Source organism: Lactuca virosa, chromosome 4 (genome assembly GCF_052849685.1).
Source record: "Lactuca virosa cultivar CGN04683 chromosome 4, Lactuca_virosa_CGN04683_v6, whole genome shotgun sequence".
NCBI lineage: Eukaryota > Viridiplantae > Streptophyta > Magnoliopsida > Asterales > Asteraceae > Lactuca > Lactuca virosa.
In genome coordinates, this window is record NC_136429.1 from 522483484 (window position 1) to 522490998 (window position 7515).

The following is a 7515-nucleotide window of genomic DNA, read 5'->3' on the forward strand; positions in this document are numbered from 1 at the left end:
CCAACTTGATGACTTTGCATGCCCATTAAGTGCTTAATACCAACAAACTTAACTTCTTAACACCTAAAGACCGTTCTATAGCATGCATGGGGAAGAACTAAGCACCAAGACCTCATTTTTATGACTCAAGACCCCTCATTGGTATGAAAGGACGAATTATTTGGTTAAGAGCATGTCATGATCAAGAATCACCATAGTTGGGACCAAAAATGCCCTAAATGAAGAAATGGCTAGATCTATAAGATAACATGATCAATCTAGGAGCTTTTTACCTCCTGGAGGTTGCTAGCAAGGAGAGAATCCTAGATCCAAGTTGCTTCCAAGCTCCAAAGTCTTCCCACCACCTTCTTCTTCTTGAAGAGCACCACGAAAACACACAAATGAGCTCAAAGTGTGCTCTTCTCACTTAGGGTTAGCTAGAGGGACGTTCTTTGGATGGAGGATGATTAGGGTGAAGGTCTTGGGGCCATAAAGATGTTTAAATAGGGTCCAAACCCTAAAATTCTGGGTTTGAAACCCTCGCATGTACGCCCTGTGTACGCAATGTACGCCCAGCGTACAAGACCCATCGCATGTACTCCCAACGTACTAAGTCTTCGACAAAAATTACCAAAATGCCATTATGGGCCATTTTGCAATCCTCCTCATGCACAAGGGCCAAAAATGCAATATTCTTCACATACAGGGTTAAGAATCGAAGTTACCTCATCATCGGGATGTTACATGAAGTTTGGAGACTTGGACTTAATGGATTAAGTTGATAAAGATGCACTTTTGTGGCCCTTTGAGACTGAAAGACTAGATCTTGGTTGTTTGGACCATTCAAATGGATAAAGTTGGAAAATTTATCCGCTATGGAGTTATCAGGAAGCATAAAAAAGTAATCTTGGTCCCTTATTCCCTTTCATGCACATGTTAGAGAGCTTAAGAGCTTAAGACAAGTCAGGGTTTTGGGTGTTGGGCATTTTCTAGGCATAAAAACTCATAAAGATGGAAACTTTATGGTTTGGAATGATATTTGGAGGCTAGATCTACAATTGGACGAAAGGACTTCATGAAATAAGCACTTAATGGGGAAGTGAATTTTGGTCGGGTACGTTGGGCACACTCCGTTGGAAGCCTGATCTGGACCTTGAGTACGCTAAGCGTACATATTGAGTATGTTGGGCGTACTCAGCCTGAGTCAACTCGGTTGACTTTGTTGATTTTTGACTTTGACCGTTGACTTTTTGACCAGTTGAGTTTTGGTCAACCTTGGGTAGCATGGAGTATTTGACTAAGATCTGGTATCGGTTTGGCTTTAGGAAGTTTGGGTTGGCTGATCTGTTGCTGAGATAGCCGTGAGCTTCTATTGAGTAGTTCAGGTGAGTCTCCTCACTAGATCCATGGGTCGAAGGCACCAATGTCGTTCCATTACTTTGTGATACTTACATGAAAGACCAGGATCTGGCCCCTGACAATTGTATGAAAGACCAGGATCTGGCCCATGACACTTGTATGTAAGACCGGGATTTGGCCCTCGACATTGCAATGAAAGACCATGATTTGGCCCATGGCAGAAATTGATTGTAAGACTATGATTTGGCCCATAACATTCACTTTCTTATGTATGGTATGTGGTATTTTGGGAAACTCACTAAGCTTTGTGCTTACGGTTTATGTTTAAAATGTTTTCAGGTACTTCTGGTTTCTAAAGGAAGGGTCCGGCTTGATCGCACTGCATCCCTTGGAGATTATTCCGCAAGGATTGTTTATTATTGGGAAAATGTCACTGTAGCACATCAAAGTTTCGTCAATTATCTGATTTGGTCACTAAAGTTATTTTTTGCACAATAGACCATTAAACTCGTTTTTTACCTGTTAAATAGGGGAATTATCCAGATTTTACCCGGTTTCACCGGTTACACTAAGCCTATGTGGCTTTATTGTTCTTTTTTTTAATATGTGGCTTTTTCCCCTCTTTAAAACCCTAAATTAAAAAAAACCCTACCCTTTACCCAAGAAGAACAGTACGTCTTCTTCCTGGTTCCCCCACCACAAAAATCAATCGGTGATTGTGGTTGCTTCTGCATCCCGATTGTGCTTCTTCTGTGTTCGTAGCCTTTAACCCAAGCAAAACAGAGATCGACATTTCTCTTTTGTCTCCTTTTATCAATCGATCAAAGGTCTCAGTCAATGAACAACACCCCCTTTTCTTCGTTCCCAATCGACGATGTCAGGTACTCTCCTTCATTACATCTTCTTGCACAATTTTCTGCGTATGTGCGATAATCCTCAGCAACAAGGAATCAAATTCCCTTTTTCTTCTTCTCGATATCGAAATTTAGAGGTTGATAATGGCCATGGTGACTGGTATAGAGAAAATAAGGATGGTCTGTTGGTGAATGGTAGGTTGTAATGGAGAGACAAGGATGGTGGCTTTATATACATGTAAGTGGCAGGGGATTATTTTTTTTGGTTCTCTGAAATCATTTGGTTTTAGACCAATCTTTCTTATACATACAAACATTAAGAACACTTGGTGTTCATCGTGTTCATTAGTGAAAGAAAAGGTGAAGATGAAAGACATGAAGAACTTCTCTCACCGATGATCTATCGATTTAGGGCTTGGATTAAAGGGACGATGGCAACAGTGTGAGCTTAACGATGGTGATGTTAGAAGGTTGATGAAAATGGTGGTGGGAGATTGACGAAATCGGAATTTAGGGCATGTATTTGTGTATTTGTTCAAGAACATAAATTGAAGAAATTAGAATTTAGGGCCTGTATTTGAATGATTGGTTTCCGATTTGGGATTTGGTCATTCCGACTGCTGGCCTAAATATCATCTGGCGAAGCTACAATCGTCGCCTCAAACCAACCCCAATCACAACACGATCTCCCTGTAACTTCCACCTCCTCCACCACCAACCCTTTCCGACGACTTAACCTCCTCTACCATTAACCCTTGAATTTCAGTTCTTCGGCTTGGATCTCCTTGGCAAGACGGTATCGGAGGAGCACGATCTTGCTTGAGGTTGTAGAGGTCGATGGCGGAGTAGCATATCTAGCTAGCCACCAAATCGATATTCGTTCTTCGTTTTCTTGTTGTAATTGATCTGTGTAATCAGTATAGTACAAATTAACTATTGATTTAATTGAGGAGCCACCAAAATTGATTTCAGTTTCATTAAGTTGGTCTTGGTTATGTGGGTACAAAAAAATAACACTCCCGGTGGTGGTTCTTTAAATTTTAAAAAGTTAAAAGTATATTGTTATTTATCTAAGTGGATTATATGACGTGGCTCACAAAGAATAAAGATAAACTAATTATAAGTGTCACATCAGCCTTGTAACCTGGTAACCTGCTAAATTTGAGCAAAATGGTTTAATTGATAGGTAAAACATGACTTTAATGGCCTCAAGTGCAAAAAAATAACTTTAGTGACCAAATCGGATAATTGACGAAAGTTTGATGTGCTACAGTGACATTATCCCTTTATTATTTTACTCTAATGTTTTGAGAATACTTTACTCTGATCATCTTTTGGAATAATGAGCGAATGGTTTTGACTTAATAAAAGTGAAAAATTTTCTTGGTATTTTTGGGACGATACAAGAACCCTCCATCAGAGAACCCACCACCAGGTTTGAATCTTAATTAATCCTATGTTTTTGTTTCACCTTGTTCGTGGATTTTAAGAGTATAATACTCATTAAATCAACTTGGTATATATGCAGATGAAACATTCTGAGAAAGATCAGCGGCGAACAGCGGCTCCGACAAACTCGTCATCAAACCAACATGATGACATCCATCATTAAAATATCTCATTGGTTTGAATCCTCACCAAGCACGAGCACAAGAAGATGACTAGTTGTAGACAAGCCATTGTGACAGGAAGTCAGGAATAATACCACATGTTCCATGAGCTCCTGCACAACTGAGAATGCATCACATCGTCTTATTCTTCCTCTTTAATATGCACTTCACCGGACATCGCTTGAACATTTTGTGTTAACTTAGAGATCCACAAAAAACTAAATGTAGAAAACTCACTGTATAGCTCTTATCTCTCTGTACACTTGTACTGTTCAAGCAAAGACCAGTTAGTGGTACCCAAAAAGAGCTTCAAAGAACATAACACCCACAAGTCTGATACCCAAAAAGAGCTTCAAAGAACATAACACCCACAAGTCTGATACCCAAAAAGAGCTTCATACCCAAAAAGAGCTTCAAACAACATAACACCCACAAGTCTCAACCATGTAAGTATGCTTTAAAAGCTTGTATTGTACAAATGTGCTAAAATGACATAAATTGAACCTGTTATTATAAGTCATAGTCCCTTTTTAACAAGTAAATATCAAGTTTAAGCTTCTAGACTACAAAAATAAAAAATAACAAAAAAAACATGGGGGACATTTTAAACAATAACCCAAAAGTTGGTTGGGTAACCCTTTAATCAATTAAATTGCGATAAGGTAGACTTTTTTTTTTGAACGGCTTTGAGTTAATATACAAAATCAATATATCAACAAACATAATATAACTTTTTTTTTCTATTTTTCATAAAATCATGAAAGTTCGATGTCAAATAAGGTTCCTCCTTTTCAAATCCACAAATACCAACACGACTGAGTTTGCAATTTGTGTCCCAATAAAATTCCCCTCAACCCAGTTTTGTGCATAATGGGATGCTGCTTGCTTTGTCTGTCTTGTAATGCCGTGGTAGAGGCTCGAGACATTTAGAATGTGGGTGTGGAGATCATGTTTACTGTTGTCCCAGCCCAAGACAAAAGGACAAAGAAAAAGCCGAAGAGCAGAACAAATGTAATTCCGAGACCACCAATTCCAACAATCATGGCAAGATATTCTCCATGAGATCTCATCTTATACAAGTTTTTGAAAAGAAAACGAATCTGCACAAATCTAGGGAGTTCTCCCTCCCCCCTCTTTCTGGTCATTAATATGTATGTTACTAGGTTGACCCAATTCCAAACGCTTTATAAGGAAGAGAGTCACATCTGTTGATGAAAAAAATTGAAAACTAAACCCAAGTTTCCAACAAATGAAGTAAAAGTATTTTACAGTATATCTTATCATAAAGATTAATTAAGCTAATTTAATCTTCAAATTTATAAAACTTTACAGAAGTATGATAATGTTAGCTATAAATCCTAAATAACATCCAATATCTTTTAGCATCTGGGAAGTAGCATGGGTTACATCAACCGTGAAACATTTTAGAACAGAAGGAACAACTTTGTTCATTAAATAAAACCAAGAATAATGAGCTCCTAATTTTTTTTTTAACTAAATAATCCTCAACAACCATGGTTAAAACTTAGAACACATTAATGATTAACCTAAAGTTAAGAGCAACAACCCAATATTGCTCAAAAAAAATTAGACCAGTAGCTTCGATAAGAGCGATTAAACAATGTCAAAGAAACTAAACTTAAAATACTCATGATTGAATGGAGCTCCTAAACTACCACAAGAAACTAACAAATCAGTGCATGAACTGAAGCGATTGATGGAAAACATAAAATAACAGAAAATAGAAATGAAATTGTTTCACATTTTCTTACCAGCAATCGTTTTGAGAAACCTGGAAAAGAAGGGAGCATGTAAGAGATTACATCCAAATAGGAGGTAGAAAAACAAAAGCAAAGAAGAGATTAAGGAGGGGATACCAGTAAAGGGTTTAACATATCTTTTAATGTTGGTTGGTGGTATTAATATTTGAAGAATTAATATTGTTTGACTGGTCAATGATGTCAGTCAAAATTCTGTTTTCACTCTTATTCAATGTCGTACCCTGTGTTTGTTTGGCTGTTTGTTATTTTCTTATTACTTTTTTCAAATTGGTTTCTATTTAAGATTATGGTTTGAGTGGCTTAAGCTGTGGGAACTGGGAAGTGGGATGCCACTTTTATTCAAATGCATCGAGTTTGGGCCTGAAGAAAGCTCTATACATCCGGACAATTTATCACTAAACCACGTAACCAACCCACTTTGGGCTACTAGACAACTCTCAACCCAATAAACCAATTGCAACGATCAATGCTCCAAGACCTCCATTAAATTGAAAGACTTAATAATGAGTAAGGGACTCGATATTTAAAAGAATCATCACACTCTCAACACTAGACAAGAAGATATAAATCAGTATCTCACATTGCTTCTAGCAAGCCCAATCCAGACGGTGGGCAACCCGAACGGTCTCCAGGACCCATGTCTCATTGGGGCATAAATTCCTAGAGTATATGGTGTAAGTATATAGAAAAAAAAACTAAATTATCTAAAAATGTTACGAGAAGTATTTTTCTTTAAATTAATTGTTTTGTAATGTTTTGACAATATTTGTGTTTTTTAATATTAATAGTGAGTTTTATAACGGTGTGTGTATTTTCGATTTAATTTGTATTATATTTACGACTTTGGGGTCCATTTTTTCTTTTCGTCCTGGGTCTATTATATCTTTGGACCGACCCTTATACCTGTTAAAACATATGACAAGAACATAATAAAAAAACATAAAACGTCATGTTTTGTAAATACATGCTATACAAATCGTCATGTTTTGTAAATACATGCTACACAAACCTTGTACAAAAACCACTAAAACACATGGCATAAACTCACAATAAGATGCTCCCCCAACAACTAACACTTACCTTTGTTTCTCTTCAACTAATAGAAAAATAAAACATATCAGACTGATGGATAGACGTCTGGAAAAAAAATAACCCTAAAAATGTACAGACTTTTAAGAGAGAGAATAAGCTAATAAAAACATCTGAGATATAAAATTTACGTTTTAGATAGATATCAGGGTTAGAGAAAGTGAGAGTTGGTAGTGGTGACAAAAGGTGAGCGATTGGTAAAAAAAAGTAAAACTTGATTTTAACATAAAGATGAGAAAAATAGAGGATTTAATCTAAATCTATGTAAAAAAGATTATTCGTAAGGAACGGTCCATGACCTCCTCTGACCTTCAAAGAGCAAAGATGTCGGTTTGTTCTTCATAGATGAACGATCAAAGCTGAAACATAGAAGCATTTAAGAGGTGACTTGGACATAAAAATCAAATAAACCCAAAATAAAAAAAGAAACAAATATTCAAAAGTTAGGTTAAATGAACAATAAATCGATAGAATATGTTACTTGACCTTCCTCGATTCTATTAGACAATCGATAGAATATGTTACTTGACCGTCCTATGTTACTCTCCCTGCCACTTGTCCCCAGCCATTGGCTAGTGAGTTTTTTTTCCCCAACTTTGTTTTAACTCTTTATTTCTTTGAAAAAAAATCTGAAAAAAACTAAAGTTCTTAAGGTTTAATTATCTACAAAATGAGCATAATCATGAAAATTTAAAAAAAAAATTATTTTTTCTATAGAAAAATGCTAAAAAATATTTCTCCAAAAATCACGAAAATTTAAGGAATACTTCTACTCATTATATTAGTGACTTTGTAAAAAAGTTTTTTTTTTAAATAAATTTTTGAAGGGTTTATTTTCAATTT

General features: G+C 36.3%; 1 long non-coding RNA gene across 1 annotated transcript; it reads right to left on the reverse strand.

Annotated features, from left to right (window-relative positions):
- Nucleotides 1-4291: 4291 nt before the first annotated feature.
- On the reverse strand, nucleotides 4292-5770 carry LOC145103676 (uncharacterized). The gene is made up of 2 exons (XR_013706795.1): nucleotides 5575-5770; nucleotides 4292-5007 (listed from the first exon to the last, which is right to left on the reverse strand). It is a non-coding gene; the product is annotated as an uncharacterized LOC145103676 (long non-coding RNA).
- Between the last annotated feature and the right edge of the window lie 1745 nt (nucleotides 5771-7515).